This window comes from Balaenoptera borealis (assembly GCF_965194805.1).
Source record: "Balaenoptera borealis genome assembly, chromosome: 1".
NCBI lineage: Eukaryota > Metazoa > Chordata > Mammalia > Artiodactyla > Balaenopteridae > Balaenoptera > Balaenoptera borealis.
The window spans coordinates 173787334-173805675 of record NC_138860.1 but is presented as its reverse complement, the minus strand read 5'-3'; the positions used below and the strand labels follow the sequence as shown (position 1 = coordinate 173805675).

The following is an 18342-nucleotide window of genomic DNA, read 5'->3' as shown; positions in this document are numbered from 1 at the left end:
GGTTCTGATTAGATAATAACTCCCACTTGAGAAACCTACCAGCCACACCTCTTGGAAGCCACACCTCTTGAGGGCAAGTGCCTCTTTTAAAGGCAGCACTTTCCCTTTTGCAGTTGTTATTGGTTAGAAGGGAATTGTTTTTTTAACAAAAAATTGCCTGAGCTTGGGACTTCACTCTTTCATTTCCAGTTCAGCCCTGGTATTTCAAGCTTGGCTTGTTCTGAGCAGAGGTTAGGCAACATAATGTTACCGAAGGCATTGTGGTCTCGCTGCAGAAGCACAGGCAGGTAGCAGGTCTCATATTGAATACTAGCTTTCACAAATACCTACATAATTAATGTGTGGCCTTGGGCAAGTCACTTCATTCTGAGCCTCAGTTCCCATATGTGTAAAATGGAGGTGATAATATTTACATTTCAGGGTTTTTGTCAGAGTCAGAGATAATACACATAAAGTGCCTGGCACATTAAATTCTCAACTGGTAGCCATTGCTGTTACTGTGTTCTGATTTTGATGATACGTTGAATGAATGAGTAGATTCCCCATGAACCAGTCTTCAGTTGTAGCTTTTATTCTTGTCCCTTTGGGGAGAATCTGATGAAGGCTCTACATCCTCTCCTCGGGAAAATGTTTGCCTATAATTTCAGGAGACTTATAGATGCCCACATTGACCCCAAGTTAAGGGACCCTGAGCTATAGGCTCGACTGAGTACCTCTGTGCTATAGCTCCTGGGCTGAAAGTGGGCCATATGTGAGGAGACTTCTAGGGTACTTGTACCACTTTGTTTCTTGACCTGAGTGCTGGTTAGATGGGGTGTGTTTACTTTGTGAAAATTCATCAAGCTGGACTTACAAGTTTTACACTTTTCTCTAGTGATTTATACTAAAGTAAAAATGTTATTTAAACAAATATGCATTGGGGCTGGAAACTATTGTGCCAGCTGTTGTCAGAGACAGAGAGGGAAAGGACACAGACTTGGAAATCAGACACTACCTTTCTGTTACTAGCTATGTGACTTGCATGAATTCCCTAACCTCTCAAATCTATAGCTTCCCACATGTATAAAATAGAGATAATACCTGACTCAGAGAATTGCAAAGATGAAATGAGATGCTGCATGTAGAAAGGCACGGCACAGTCAACAAATGATTGCTTCCCATTCTCTTTGGAGGACTCGGAATGACTCTGAGCTGCTTTTACTGCTAATTTACACCCCTGATAGAGAGCAAGTTTTGTTTGTTTGTTTTTTATTTAATTTAGCTTATATTTTTACAATATTTGAAAAATATCTTATATTCCATGACTATAATGTCCTGTCCTGCCTGACTCTTTGCCTTATACCCTTCACAGGTATAGTTCTTAACAATCTCCTTAGCCCAGTTTTCTTTCTTCTCTTTGATGATAACATGATTTCTGTCTCTCAGACATAGAGAACCATGCCTAGAAATTTGGAGAGTACTCATAAGTACAAAATCCTAGAATGTCATGCCATTTCTCCTAGCTTTGCATATAAGGCAAGTAGAATGTGAGTTAACCTGCATGATTTGAGAGGTGACAGTAGAAGCACGGCTGCAAGGGGGCCAGAGAAAAGCATGGCAATTGTGGCTAAAACTCCAATAACAAGAATAGAATTAGACTACAGTGGTTCCCAACTCCGGCCATACATTAGAATTTTAACCTAGGGAGATTGAAAAAAAACCAGACTGGTAACTTCTGCTTCTGGCCATTAGGGAGTGACAGGGCCTAGATTTCTCTTCCTGCCTTATACAGCTAAAACGTCAGCCATTGGACAACTGGCAGTGCAGGACAGTGATCCCTGGGAGAAGGAAATCGAGTGAGGAGCACTGTGATTGCCCCAGCTTGCTTCCTGTAGAGAATCTTCAGGCTGCCATACAGGGGAGGAGCATCTAAACCAAGTCCAGCAATCTCGCTGAGTTGAGGAGACAGCATTCAGAGTTCAGGGAGGCCAGGTCAACTAGAATTCATGGGAGAGAGAGAGCTGAACAAAGAGAGAACTCCAGACATTTGCGGAGAGCTTTTTCAAGACATTGGCTGAGCACTGATTAGTATATGCTTGTGAGGAAACTACCTGAGAGCAGGAAAGACTGTCTGAAAGGATCAGGCAGAACAACCCTCCCAGCTCACACAGGATCAAGGATAATTGCTGTTCCCACCAGCCAGAATGGAGAGATCTCCTAATACATCACAGAAGTACATCCATCAGGAGTGAGGCCAAATTAGTCCTAGGCTAAAGGGTATTCGGATCTGTCTAACAAAGCTTAAAAGTAAGTCTTGAAAGAATACATTTTTTTCCCTAAGAAACTTCATGTGCCAGGACAAAGCTCAAAATTACTTAAAGGAGTACAAAAAATTCCAGTCCTCAATAATGTAAAATTCACAATGTCTGCTGTACAATTTAAAAGTATTAGGCATGCAAAGAAAGCAGGAAGATACAACCCACGTTGAAGAGAACAACCAGTGGAAACAGACCTCAGAAATAACACAGATAAAGTAGTATACAAAGACGTTAAATATACTTCGTATGTATATTTGAAGGCAGAGGGAAGCATGAGCATGGTAAGGAGAGAAGGTATGGAATATATATATTCCAAAATGAAATTTGAGAAATGAAAAATATAATTACTGAGGTGAAAAATACACAGAAATTAGACACTATAGAAGATTAGCAACCTTGAAGGCAATTCAATATAAGCTATACAAAATGAAACAGAGAGAAAAGAAGACTGAAAGAAAAAAAAAATGAGCACAGGGCTTCCCTGGTGGCGCAGTGGTTGAGAATCTGCCTGCCAATGCAGGGGACACGGGTTCGAGCCCCGGTCTGGGAAGATCCCACATGCCGTGGAGCAACTAGGCCCGTGAGCCACAATTACTGAGCCTGCGCGTCTGGAGCCTGTGCTCCGCAACAAGAGAGACCGCAATAATGAGAGGCCCACGCACCGCAATGAGGAGTGGCCCCCACTTGCCGCAACTAGAGAAAGCCCTCGCACAGAAACGAAGACCCAACACAGCCATAAATTAATTAATTAATTAATTTTTTTTAAAAATGAGCACAGCATTAGTGAGCTGTGAGACATCAAGTGGCCCATGTATAACTGGGGTCCCAGAAGAAGAGACGAGAGTTGGAGAAAATATTTGAAGTAATAATGGTCAAAATTTTTTCCTAAATTTGATGAAAATTAGAAACTCAGAGATCCAGGAAGCTCAATACGCCCAAGAACAAGAAAACTATACCAAGATATATCAATTACTTAAAATCGATGGTAAAACAAAATCTTAAATGGAGCCAGAGGAAAAACATACCTTACATACAGAAGACAAAAACAATTTGATGACAGATTTGTTGGAAATAATGCAGACCAGAAGACAGTGGGATGACATCTTCTAAATACTTAGAGAAAAAAAAATCTAGAATTTTACACCCAGAAAAAAAATACCTTTCAAAAAATGAAGGTTAAAAAAAAGACTTTTTTCCAAAGTACAGAAGCTGGAAGAACTCATTACCAGTAGACCAACACTATAAGAAATATAAAAAGGCTTTCAGGGACTTCCCTGGTGGCACAGTGGTTAAGACTCCGCGCTCCCAATGCAGGGGACCCAGGTTCAATCCCTGGTCAGGGAACTAGATCCCACATGCCACAGCTAAGGAGCCCGCATGCTGCAACTAAGAAGCCTGTGAGCTGCAACTAAGGAGCCCATGTGCCGCAACTAAGGAGCCGGCGAGCTGCAACTAAGGAGCCTGCCTTCTGCAACTAAGACTCGGTGCAACCAAATAAAAATGAATACATATTAAAAAATAAAAAAATAAAATAAATAAAAGAAGGCTTTCAGGGAGAAGGAAATGATAGCAGATGGATCTGGGCCTATACAAAGGAATGAAGAGCAACAGAAATGGTAAATATGTGTGAAAATATAAAACACTTTTCTTTAAAAATCTCTTTAAAAGAGGAAAAATAATAACAATGTATTGTGGGATTTATAATATATTTAGAATTAAATGTAGGACAACAATGACACAAAGACCAGGAGAGGGATAAAGGAAGTATACTGTCATTATGTTCTTAAACTATACGTGAAGTGGTGTAATATTATTTGAAATAGACTGTAATAAGTTAAAGGTATATACTATAAACCTTAAAACAATTACCAAAAGCAAAACAAAACAAAAAACCAAAGAGATATAGCTAATAAGCCAATAAAGGAGGTAAAATGGAATCATCAAAACTACTCACTGCAAAAGAAGGCAGAAAAAGAGGTAAAGGGAACAAAGAACAGATGAGACAAATAGCAACATGGTAGATTTAACAATGTGATTTACACTGAAGGCTTTGGAACACATCACATCAGTTCCAACCTCCAGAGGAACTGGAGACTGAAGGAATTGAACTGAACCTCTGGGAGGGGCTGGAGACTAAAGGTCAGCCATTCAGGCACTGTGTGACAGAGCCCCATTCAAACTCTGGGGCCCAAAGGCTCAGATGAGCTTCTCTGGTTGGCAGTACTCTGAGTATTGTCACATTTTAACACCAGGAGAGTAACGTGTTGAGGATGATAGAAGCTTCGCTTTTGGAACCTTCCCAGACTATGCCCTTGTGTATCTCTGCCTTTGCTTACAGTTCTAGTGGGTCTGGTTCTCATGTGTATCCTTTTGCTATAATAAAACTGCAGTCAAAGTATAACACTTTTCTGAGTTCTGCGTGTCCTTCCAGCAAATTATTGAACCTAGGGGTGGTTCTGGGAACTCCTGAATTTGTAGTTAGCACCTGGGAAGTGAGGGTGACCCTGGGAATCTCAGAAGTTGCTTTTGGTGAGGTCAGTCCTATGGGGAGTATGCCCTCAGTCTGTGCAGTATGCCCAAACTCCCTTATAACTATTCAGCAATAAAAAGGAACAAATGCATCTTTAATGATATTGTAAAAGCAGCCAGGCCCCTCCCCCAAAAGTACATACTGTATGGCTACATTTCACATTAGTAAAATCTAGAACAAATATAATAGAAAGCAGCTCAGTGGTTGCCTGGGGATGAAGTGGGGTAGGTGGTAGGAGCATGGACCACAGAGGTGCATAAGGAGGAAACTTTGGGGGATAATGGGTATGTTCATGGGTTTCATATATATATCAGAATTTGCCAAACTATATACTTAAATGTATATACTTAAATGTATTTTATTTTGCATCAATAAAGTCGTTTAAATTTTTAAAAAACTGATGCCTAGGGTCCATCTCATATTAATTAAGTGAGAATTTCAGTAGGTAGAGCCCTCACACTAATATTTTTAAAATATTAGTGAGCCTAATGTGAAAATAGGATTAAATGTTGCAACTGAAAGAGCATTGGTCAGACTTTGGGATAGGTAGATAAGGTCAAAGCATAGTCTTTCAGATTCACTTACCTTCTACCAACCAGTAACACAGGCCCCATTTCAGCAACCCACCCCTGTCTTCACCCTCAGGTTCCTTCTACCTCATGTTAGAACTTAACTATGTTTCTGAGAAACAGAAGAGATAAATCATTATCAGGTATTTTGCTCTAGGGGAGGGCTTCTTAAGCAGGAATCCAACAGAGGACTCCAGGATTGTCAGCAGACTCCCTAGAATTGTAAGCAAAATCTTATGTATACATGCATTTTTCCATGGAGATGTTCCATAAATTTTAGCAGATTCTTAAAGAGGTCCAAAAGACTAAGAACCACTATTCTAGTCACATAAGGAGAACTCTGGGTGCAGGGTAAATGGGGTGGATATTAAAAGGAAAAGAATGAACATCAAAGGGTTTGGAAAACTGAGTCAGAGACTAGCCAAATGCAGCCTGGAGTCGCCTGGTTGTCTCCTAAGAGGCAGCCATTCTTATGTAGGTCTGTGTGTCAGAATACAACTACTTGTATCTGCAGGGGCTCTGGTCCTTTTCCAGCTGGCTCACAAACTAACCAGCCTGCTCCAGAGGCTTGACTTAGGCCCTGCCCTTTCCATTTTAGCAGACAGTATTCCTGAAGCTGATGAGAGATCTGGTGGGCCCTCAGCCCCTCCGCTCTAATCATATCAATACCAGTGGCTGGAGGAGGACACTTGGTACTTCCAGTCCTTCCCAAAGGAATGTCTGTACGTGTGGGCTACAGTGGGCTGTGGAGAAGAATTATTCTTTAAGGTTGCTCACCTCCCTGTCTTTCAACACTTTGAGCCATTTCATTGCCCTTGAGACTTGAAAAGCAAAGCACCTGGGGACTTCCCTGGTGGCGCAGTGGGTAAGACTCTGAGCTCCCAATGCAGGGGGGCCGGGTTCAATCCTTGGCCAGGGAACTAGATCCCACATGCATGCCGCAACTAAGAGTTCGCATGCCACAACTAAGGAGCCCACCTACCACAACTAAGACCTGGCTCAACCAAATAAATAAATATTCAAAAAAAAAAAAAAAAAAAAGCAAAGCACTTGTCTCCCTACTGGGACAAGTGAAGCTATAGGCCTCCAGGACAGAAAGCTCTATTGCCCCCTTGAAATGGCAAAAGGAAAATTGCCTCTTGAGAAAATTAGCCCTACTGTGTGCCGGGCACTTTGTTAGATACTTTAAAAACCTATTTTATTTACAGAAATCCTCTCTCAGTTTACAGATGAGATGTAGGAAACTAATAGTGACACACTATATAAAAAAGAATAGTAATAACCCCTAAAAATGTATCAAGCAGTTACAATGTGCCAGGCACTGCTTTAAGTGCTTCACATGCATTGACTCATATGATCCCCGCAACCCTGCAACATAAGTACTATTCTTTACCATTTTACAGGTAAAGAAACAGAGACACAAAGAGGGTAGATCACCTGCCCAAGGTCCACAGTTAGTTCAGGACCTGATGCCGATCAACTAACTGATGAATACAGTTAGTTCAGACCCAGTCTATCTTGACCTGAGAGCCCATGATCTAAATCACTACTTTGCACTGTACAAACAGAGGAAGCCCAGAATTGAGTAGAAATCATGGAGATGCTGAGATGGACCACTGCTGGGAATGTATGTCAGGAAAAAAATGTTGGATGAATATAATGAGATAAAATTATGAAGGGTCTTTGAAGACGGGCAGAAGAATATGAACTTGTGATCAGAGCTAAAAAACTAATGCCTTTCTGTTCCACCTCACTGCACTGTAACATGCAGGGGTTCTTAATGTAGAATCCATGGATGGATCTTGGAGAATCTTGACCCCCCTGAAATTTTAGTGTATTTGTATCAATGTACACATTTCTGCAGAGAGAGTCTAGAGCTTTCATTGGATTCTTAAAGAGGTCCATGTCTTCCAAAGATTCTTAGCAAAAGTTCTTAACCTTTAGAGGGTGAATACCAATGGTTATACCAAGTCCCTGTTCAGCCCTAGAGTTGGTGTAACCTTGGGTAAAACTCAGTGCCTATGTTTCTTCATCTGTAAAATAGGGATAATAATATCTACCTCTCTAGGTTAGCTGTGCAAATTAAATGATTTATTATCATTATAAATCATTATACAAGTCATACTATATGAAACTCATAACATTAAATGTATAAAAAAACTCTAAAATGTCATAAAACAAATAAATGTGAGTTATAATGAAACATTTCATTTTAACATTTTTTCCCAACAATACAGTGAATTGGGTACCTGAGTAACCCTCCTGATAAAAAAAATTAAAATATTGCAAAGAGAGGCTTTTTAAAAATTATTTTTTACGATGTTGCTGAGCTGCTGTGAAAGTAAGGATATGCAAAGCCCCCAAATGAAGTGAAACCAGGAACTGTGGAGAGGGGAAAGTAAATGCCCAAATTGTCCTTAACCCTCACAGGATGCCTGTCAAGGCCTGGAGACCGTAATGTCCTCCTTTCGTGTCTGCAAAGGATATATGGGAGACAGGAGATAAATCCCAGGGCCCCTCCCAGATAGAACTCTAATAGGATATCCCAAAGGATTATAAGTACAATGCAAGAGCCAATGTCAAGTAAACCCTCACACTCAGAAAGGAGGAGATATGAAAATTTCCTATATCAACTCTGGCCCAGGGAAGAGGGGAAAATAAAATTCTCCTTTAAGAATTCGTAATTGGACTTCCCTGGTGGCACAGTGCTTAAGAATCTGCCTCTGCCAATGCAGGGACACGGGTTCGAGCCCTGGTCCGGGAAGATCCCACATACCACGGAGCAACTAAGCCCGTGTGCCACAACTACTGAAGCCGGCGCGCCTAGAGCCCATGCTCTGCAACAAGAGAAACCACCGCCAATGAGAAGCCTGCACACCAAAACGAAGACCCAATGCAGCCAAAGATAAATAAATAAATAAATTAAAAAAAAAAAGAATTCATAATTTAGGGCTTCCCTGGTGGCGCAGTGGTTAAGAATCTGCCTGCCAATGCAGAGGACACGGGTTCGAGCCCTGGTCTGGGAAGATCCCACATGCCGCGGAGCAACTAAGCCCGTGAGCCACAACTACTGAGCCTGCGCGCCACAACTACTGAGCCTGCGCGTGTAGAGCCTGTGCTCCACAACAAGAGAGACCACGACAATGAGAAGCCCGCGCACCGCGATGAAGAGCAGCCCCCGCTCGCCGCAACTAGAGAAAGCCTGCGCACAGAAACAAAGACCCAACACAGCCAAAAATAAATAAATAAATTAATTAATTTTAAAAAAAAAGAATTCATAATTTACAAGTCAGTTCCCTCATAAAATCTGAAGTCAAATCACATTACTTATATAATCCTAAAATCCTCAAACAGAGAATTTAAAGTGGTGTGGGCTGATGGTACCAGCACATTATTGACAGCAATAAATGCACATTGTCTCTGAAGGAACTCAGTTTCAACACAGGCCTCAATTCTCACGAATTTCTAGGCAATATGAGCAGCTCACGGTAAAAAAAAAAAAAAAGTCACCAAACACACAAGGTAACAAGGCACCATAAGGGAGAAAAAGTAGAACTGAGAGATGGTGAAACAGACCTTCAAAGATATTGGAATTACCAGACACACAATATAAAATAAATTTGTTTAATGTATTTAAAGAAATAAAAGAGAAACTTGATACTATGTGGGAACTAGTACATTTGGAAAAAGAACCAAATACAATTTCTGAAAATGCAAAAATATGTTAATTGAAATAGAAAACTCAGTAGATATTAGGTTAGAATTGCTGAGGTAACCATTACAAGAGCCTACAACCTCCAAACAAACAGAGGTGAGGAGTGGGGAGATCAATCCAAAAAAAAATGTTTTTAAAAAAAAGAGAGAGGGAAAGTACAACAAATATAATACACATTACAAGATGAGATAAATAAATTAAAATATATCAATCTCAGTGGATGAGCTAAATTCTCCAATTCAAAAATAAAGGATGTCAGACCAAATAAAACAAAATCCAGCAATGTTCTGTTTACAAAAGACAGATCTAAAACATAAGAACACAGAATGACAAAGTTTGGACAAAGAAATACTAGGCAAGGGCCTCCCTGGTGGCGCAGTGGTTGAGAGTCTGCCTGCCAATGCAGGGCACACGGGTTCGAGCCCTGGTCTGGGAAGATCCCACATGCCGCGGAGCAACTAGGCCCGTGAGCCACAACTGCTGAGCCTGCGCGTCTGGAGCCTGTGCTCCACGGCAAGAGAGGCCGCGATAGTGAGAGGCCCGCGCACCGCGATGAAGAGTGGCCCCCGCTTGCCGCAACTAGAGAAAGCCCTCGCACAGAAACGAAGACCCAACACAGCCAAAAAAAAAAAAAAATTTAATTAATTAATTAAAAAAAAAAAAAAAGAAAGAAATACTAGGCAAAAAATAAACAAATAAAGAGGACAAAATAACTATAGTAAGGCAAAAAGCATCACTAGAGATAAAGAGGGTCACTACATGATGATAAAGTTCAATTCACCACAGAGAGAAGGCACATTTCTAAGGTGGTATGCACTAATACCTTAGCCTCGAAATATTACAGAGAGAAATGGACAAATCCACCAACCCACAGTGGAATATTTTAACACAAATTGTTAAATTTGTAACGGTAATTGATAGGTCAAGTAAACAAAAATTCAGTAAGGACATGGGAGATTTAAACTGTACAGTTAATAAGCTCTATATGTTCCAGTCATCTGTTTGTCTATCCCTACTTCACTGTCTTAATTACTGTAGAATTAAATAAATCAACCCTTAACCTCATCCTTGTCACACAGCGAGTGCTCACTAGATGTTAGCGCAGCAGCAGCAGTAACTTACTATGTGACTTTTGTCGAGCCACTCAACCTGTGAGCCTCAGTTACCGCTTCTAAAACTGGCCATAATAATAAATTATTTTTCCAAGTTGCTTTGCAAACCAGAAGAGTATGTTTGTGAAGATATTTCATAAACTATGGGGAAAAACATAAATGAAGGATCATTGCTTTTACCAGTTAACTGGTATTACAAAGCACCAAGTGTCAAGGTAAATAACTGTCAGAGTGGTCACCTGGTGGAGCGCAGCACTAAGGGTGTCCAGGGAGGGCACATTATGCCAGCCATGGTGTGGAGACCCTTGGGCTACTGGAGCTGGGAAGAGAGCCCGCAGGTGAAGGCAGATCAGGAAAGCTAGAGGGGTGAAGGCTGCCCTCTGGTGGATGAGCCTGGAAGACCTTGCTCAAACACAGACTTGCACTTTCTGGGTGTCCTTAGGTAAAGCACTCCCTAGTCAGCACCTCTACATCCCCTCAGTTCCACAGCCTTGCTTCCTATATACGATGTATGGTAGGGTGGGGTAATTTGGAAGCAAAATTTTCATTGTGGCCTGTGCCTTACAGTGCCAAGAGCTCACCTCATCTCAGAGCCTTGCTAGGGGCAGTCTCAAACGGGTAAGTGATTGACCGTAGATCCCACAGTACATCAGTAAAGAGGACAGCCTGGGCTCCCACTTCCTGATGACCAATCTCTTTTAGACCAGAGGATGGCAAGGGCAGCCTCTCTGACTATGATTGGAACCTCAGGAAGCCAAAGGGGAGCAGATGACTCAGGATCTAGGGTCTTTATGGCACAAAGATTTATTCTCAGTTCTCACCTGAAGGCATTGAAACATTATCAAGGCTCTGGAACTAGTGGGTGCTTAATATTTGTTTGTAGAACAAACGTTGAAGGGAGGAAGTGGGAAAGGGTGTCCAAATTTCTAATAAAGTAGAAAGAGATGTTTGGGAGGAGCTGCTCAAAAGCCCCCTTCAGATGGCCTGGGGATCTCTGAAGGGAAGCTGGAGAGAGGCTGAACTGTTCCTGGGGGCTGGAACAAGAGTATGTCCCAAGGGTAATACACTGCTGGTGTCATGGCTGGGTTCTCTGAAAACAGGCACTGAGACAGAATTTGGGGTGCAAGGTGTTTATTGCGGAAAAACACCTATGAAGAAAAGGAGCAGGAATGAGGCTTAGGCAGAGAAAGAAGTTAAATTACAATGCAGGTTTGCAGATGACATGATATTATACATTGAGAATCCTAAAGACTCTACCAGAAAACTACTAGAGCTAAACAATTAATTTGGTAAAGTAGTACAAAATTAATGCACAGAAATCTCTTGCATTCCTATACACTAATGAAAAATCTGAAAGAGAAATTAAGGAAACACTCCCATTTACCATTGCAACAAAAAGAATAAAATACCTAGGAATAAACCTACCTAAGGAGACAAAAGACCTGTATGCAGAAAACTATAAGACACTGATGAAAGAAAGTAAAGATGATACAGATGGAGAGATATACCATGTTCTTGGATTGGAAGAATCAACATTGTGAAAATGGCTATACTACCCAAAGCAATCTACAGATTCATTGCAATCCCTATCAAACTACCACTGGCATTTTTCACAGAAGTAGAACAAACCATGTGTTACCATTTGTATGGAAACACAAAAGACCCCGAATAGCCAAAGCAATCTTGAGAAAGAAAAATGGAGCTGGAGGAATCAGGCTCCCTGACTTCAGACAATACTACAAAGCTACAGTAATCAAGACAGTATGGTACTGGCACAAAAACAGAAATATAGATCAATGGAACAGGATAGAAAGCCCAGAGGTAAACCCACGCACATATGGTCACCTTATTTTTGATAAAGGAGGCAAGAATATACAATGGAGAAAAGACAGCCTCTTCAATAAGTGGTGCTGGGAAAACTGGACAGCTACATGTAAAAGAATGAAATTAGAACACTCCCTAACACCATACACAAAAATAAACTCAAAATGGATTAAAGACCTAAATGTAAGGCCAGACACTATAAAACTCTTAGAGGAAAACATAGGCAGAACACTCTATGACATAAATCACAGCAAGATCCTTTTTGACCCACCTCCTAGAGAAATGGAAATAAAAACAAAAATAAACAAATGGGACCTAATGAAACTTAAAAGCTTTTGCACAGCAAAGGAAACCATAAACAAGACGAAAAGACAACCCTCAGAATGGGAGAAAATATTTGCAAATGAAGCAACTGACAAAGGATTAATCTCCAAAATTTACAAGCAGCTCATGCAGCTCAATATCAAAAGAACAAACAACCCAATCCAAAAATGGGCAGCAGACCTAAATAGACATTTCTCTGAAGAAGATATACAGATTGCCAACAAACACATGAAAGAATGCTCAGCATCACTAATAATTAGAGAAATGCAAATCAAAATTACAATGAGGTATCACCTCACACGAGTCAGAATGGCCATCATCAAAAAATCTACAAACAATAAATGCTGGAGAGGGTGTGGAGAAAAAGGAACCCTCTTGCACTGCTGGTGGGAATGTAAATTGATACAGCCACTATGGAGAACAGTATGGAGGTTCCTTAACAAACTAAAAATAGAACTACCATATGACCCAGCAATCCCACTACTGGGCATATACCCTGAGAAAACCATAATTCAAAAAGAGTCATGTACCACAGTGTTCATTGCAGCTCTATTTACAATAGCCAGGTCATGGAAGCAACCTAAGTGTCCATCCACAGATGAATGGATAAAGAAGATGTGGCATATATATACAATGGAATATTACTTACTCAGCCATAAAAAGAAACGAAATTGAGTTATTTGTAGTGAGGTGGATGGACCTAGAGTCTGTCATACAGAGTGAAGTAAGTCAGAAAGAGAAAAACAAATACCGTATGCTAACACATATATATGGAATCTAAAAAAAAAAAAAAAAATGGTTATGGAGAACCTAGGGGCAGGACAGGAATAAAGACACAGATGTAGAGAATGGACTTGCGGACACGGGGAGGGGGAAGGGTAAGCTGGGACGAAGTGAGAGAGTGGCATGGACATATATACACTACCAAATGTAAAATAGATAGCTAGTGGGAAGCAGCCGCATAGCACAGGGAGATCAGCTCCGTGCTTTGTGACCACCTAGAGGGGTGGGATAAGGAGGGTGGGAGGGAGACGCAAGAGGGAGGGGATATGGGGATATATGTATACCTATAGCTGATTCACTTCGTTATAAAGCAGAAACTAATACATCATTGTAAAGCAATTATACTCCAATAAAGATGTTAAAAAAAAAAAAGAAATTTACAATGCAGGCCTGGCAAAACCTTGCTCCATCAACTTGGCACGGAGCCCCTGCATCAGGCTGAAAGGGCCAGACCTCTATACCCCACCTCCTCCCATCGCTAGATACATGCTGCCCTGGGAAGGATGCAACCTAGGGTGAGGGGCTCAGCTGCAAGTCGTGGGCTGACTGCACTCACCACAGGTGGGCACCAAGTCCTTCCTTGAAAGTTGGTGTCTACCACAAACCACCTGGAACACTCAAATCCACTTCCCCATACACATTCAAGGAGAAGCTCCTTCAGGAGTCCACTGGCCCTTTTCCCGAGGGAACTTGGGAAGGAATGTTACTGGGATGAACCACAGCCGCCACCACTGCAGCTGGTCTGATCATCTCCCTCCTCTACCCATTCCATGTTCAGTTATCCCCCTCAGCCATCACTCAGTGGCTCACTTGGTGGCATGATCCAGACCCTCATCCTCAGGGTGCCTGAGCCCCTGGTCATCATGCCTTTCTCAAGTCAGGGTTACCTTACCTGGCCATTTACAGTTACACCTGGGCTGGGGAGTACCAAGAAGCAGCCAAGTAGAACACCTGGGATCCACACGTTTTCCTCGGTGTCCCCATGGTGTAACAGCAGCCTGTTTATAATCAGGTTAAACACTCCTGCCATGACAGTGACGCCACTTCTTGACTGCTGGTCCCTGGATACAAGGAGCTCAAAGCACCCAGGAGGCAGACTTGGCTTATAATTCAATGTAAATTTCTGGGCAAAAGTGTGCCCTCTTTGCCGCAGAGTGGCCGGGCAAGGAAGTACGAGGTCTCTAAGGGCTTATTAGAGTAAAGGTAAGTGGGGTCACTCCTGCTTCGCCCCTTGGTTACTGTATTCCTACATTCTTCCTTATGGGGACATAGCACCATAAAGTTCTTTGATTCAACCAATAGCAAGTACTGCCCATCAGTGTCCCATTTGGGCCAGAACTTTATACTCTCACCTCCTTCAATCACTAGATGTGGGCCGCCTCAAGGAGGATGTGACCTTGGGGAAAGGGACTCTTAGCAGCTGAGGCAGAGGTGACAGCCACAGGCAGTCAGCTAACTGCACTGCCCACAGAGGGGGGCAGCGAGCCCTTCCCTGAGGGTGCCTTATGAGTGAAGGACCCAGATTAACCTCGCGCCCCTCCTTCCCCCTCCCCCACCAACCCACACACCGTTTTCCTTAAACTTGCTGTCCTCATGGTCCCAAGATGATAACATGGTTCTAAGAAGCACATCTAGAGAAGGAAAGGGGCTATTTCCTCCAGTGTCCCCTTGAGAGCAAGGAACCCTTTCCTAGGACACTGCAGCAGACTTCCCCTCTTGTTTCACTGGCCAGAAAGGGAAACTGCATGGTTTTGGAAGGCCTTCTGGGGCCCCAAATTTTTATCACTCTGGTCCCAAGACCCAACCTCTCAAGAGACTCCCTCTGGGCCCATCCACAGTCCCTCCAGGGTCTCTTCAAAATTCATTCATGAATACAATGGAATATTACTCAGCCATAAAAAGGAACGAAACTGGGTCATTTGTAGAGACGTGGATGGATCTAGAGACTGTCATACAGAGTGAAGTAAGTCAGAAAGAGAAAAACAAATATCATATATTAACGCATATATGTGGAACCTAGAAAAATGGTACAGATGAACCGGTTTTCAGGGCAGAAATTGAGACACAGATGCAGAGAACAAATGTATGGACACCACGGGGGGAAAGTGGTGGGGGTGGTGGTGTGCTGAATTGGGCGGTTGGGATTGACATGTATACACTGATGTGTATAAAATTGATGACTAATAAGGACCTGCTGTATAAAAAAATAAATAAAATTAAATTAAAAAAAAAATTCATTCATGAAACAAATGTATTGAGCACCCACTGGGCACCAGGCACTGTTCCAGGCACTTGGGATATATCAGTGAACCAAACAGAGATCCTTGCCTTCATTGAACTTACATTCTAGTTGGGGGCGGAGAGATATTTATGAGCACAAACAAGTAAATTAGTATGTTACAGTGTGATAAGTTGAAACAAATAAAGAAGAAGCAAAGAAAAAGTAGAACAGAGTAAAAAGGATTGGGAATGCTGCAGAAAAGGGCTGGCTGACTTAATAAACAAGGTCAGGGTAGGTCTCACTGGGTGAGATATTAACAAAGTCCTAAGGAAGTAAAAGAGGTATCAAAGCCGAGAACTAGAGGAAGGGCATTCCAGGTGGAGGGTCAAAGGCCTTAAGGTGGACATAGTCGGCATGTTCAAGGAACAGGCCAGGAGGCGAAAAGTACCTGGGGTAAAGAGGGTGAGAGGGAGGATAGTAGGAGATCGGGTCAGAGAGCTAGCAGGGCCGGGTCATGTAAAGCCTTGCAAGCCAGTGAAGACTTTAGCTTTCCCTCAAGCAAAACGGGGAGGCTTTTCTGGGATTTGAGCAGAGAAGTGACATGATTGACTTATATATATATATATATTTTTTTTTAAATAATTGTGTGGCCAACCTTGATTTTTTCTTTTAATATTTATTTTATTTTATTTATTTTTGGCTGTGTTGGGTCTTCATTTCTGTGCGAGGGCTTTCTCTAGTTGCAGCAAGCAGGGGCCACTCTTCATCACGGTGCGCGGGCCTCTCACTATCGCGGCCTCTCTTATTGCGGAGCACAGGCTCCAGACGCGCAGGGTCAGTAGTTGTGGCTCACAGGCCTAGTTGCTCCGCGGTATGTGAGATCTTCCCAGACCAGGGCTCGAACCCGAGTCCCCTGCATTGGCAGGCAGATTCTCAACCAGTGCGCCACCAGGGAAGCCCTGACTTATATTTTTAAAGGATTGATCAAGCTGTTATGCTGAGAGTAGACTATTAGGGATGAGGTTAGAAGAAGGGAGACTTAGAGACTATTGCAGTAATCCAGGCAAGAGATAGTGATGGCTTGGACCAGGATGGTAGGAGTGGAGGAGGATAGAAGTGATTAAATCTGGATGTCTTCTGAAGAGGGAGCCAACAGATGCTGCTGATGGATGAAACGTGGAATGTGAGAGAGAGAGATGTGTCCAAGATTACTCCAATTGGAAGGATGCTGAGATAGAGAGGGATCAGCTGAGATGAGGAAGGCAGGAGTGGGAGAGATTTGGGGGAACAGGAGATAGATCAGTAGTTGAGCTTTGGACACGTTGATACTTGGGTTCCCAGCGATTAGCATCAATTCAAAGCTAATGTCTAGTATTTCCTAAAAGGTCTGAATTTCCCCTTCCCCCTTCCTTGGAGGAAGATTTACAGCATATGCTTGTGGCATTGCTACAAGGTCCTCCCTGAAGGGACCTGGCCTCCTATTCAATCAGGACTTCAGGTCTGTGAACTGGCTTAGATGTGGAAAGGTTGAGATGAAAGGTTGAGATGCTCCCTTGTGACAACAGTTTAAGTTAGGCTTCTGCCCATAAGACATGGAGGTTTTTCTGTTACATAACTCAATCATATTTAGTAAGTTGCTCATCTATTTCATTCCTAGAGACACTCTGATCAAAGATCCCTGCAAGCCAAGGGAATTTCCTGGCGGTCCAGTGGTTAGGACTCCACGCTTCCACTGCTGGGGGCCTGGGTTCGATCCCTGGTCGGAGAACAAAGATCCTGCAAGCTATGCGGTGCTGCCCAAAAAAATTTAAAAAATTCCCTGCAAGCCGACACATTCTGATTATTATTTCATCTTGCCGCACGTTACAGTCAAGGCCCCCGCCTTGCCTCGGGCAGTTCAGCAGCTTGGCCTCTTCTCCTCTAGGACCCCATCATCCCCAGTGAAGTCAGGGAGCCCATCTCAATAGTGCTTCCTTCAATATCCAAACTACAGAGGACACCCACCATAAAATTTTTCAAGGATACTGATGCTGCTGTCACTAATGCTTATCTCAACACCTAGGTGAAGAATTATGCTCTGAGCCCTCTTGGGAATGTACTTGTTGGGAATAGGGAGTATATGCAATTTCATGTGCTAAACCTTCTCCAACATTCCTATCTTTTTAGACGTCAGATACATTCACCAGGAGAATGCTGGTATCTCCACCTCACAGAATACAGGTCACGTTGAGTACTAGGTTCAGTCAATCGAACAAGCCAACTATGAGAGCTACTTTCAGCTGCAAAAGATAACATATTAAATCTAGAATCTCTAGTAAGGGCGCTCATAACAATAAAATCCGTCTGATCCAGTGTTGTAGTCTTTCCTCCTTGACTCCACCCCAGCTCTACTCAATTAGATTCTCCAAGGGTGGAGGCCTGGCATCTGTCTTGTTAACAAGCACCCCAGGGAATTCCCTGATGGTCCAATGGTTAGGACTCAGAGCTTTCACTGCCAGGGAACTAAGGTTCCGCAAGTCGCCCAGCGCGGCCAAAAAAAAAACCATCCCAGGTAAACTTCATGTAGCCAACTGGAATCCACCCAAGGAATAGCTTTGGGGAACCACTGGTCTAATCCACTTTCCTCCCTTTAACAGATCAGAATCTGAGGGTGGAGAGAGAAAGTGACTTGCTCCAGACCAAAAGTGAGTTCATGTCCAAGTCAGGACCATAACTTTGGTCTCCTGACTCCTTATGGGAACTTCTGCTGCTCTTCCAGGCCAGCTTTACCACAAACCTGGAAATATCTGGTCAGCATACCTGAGAAATCAGCGTGGAGATGGGTTGGAATGGTGGGCAAACCAAGGCTGCACATGTTCAATGCTACAGGCACTGTGATGTAGGTGACCTAGTTTGGGAGAGAATGATGTGTTTCCTTCTGGTTGATCTTGGTTGTAAGTGACTAAAAAATCAACCCAACAGGGTTAA

The 18342-nt window shown here is 42.6% G+C and overlaps 1 long non-coding RNA gene across 1 annotated transcript in view; it reads right to left on the bottom strand.

The window, feature by feature from the left end:
* The window catches only part of LOC309616448, a 28184-nt gene that overhangs the window by 6823 nt on the left and 3019 nt on the right, over positions 1 to 18342 (bottom strand). Inside the window, exon 2 of the long non-coding RNA XR_014237486.1 lies at positions 18175 to 18262. This is a non-coding gene — a long non-coding RNA (uncharacterized lncRNA). The remainder of the gene's footprint in view (positions 1 to 18174; positions 18263 to 18342) is intronic.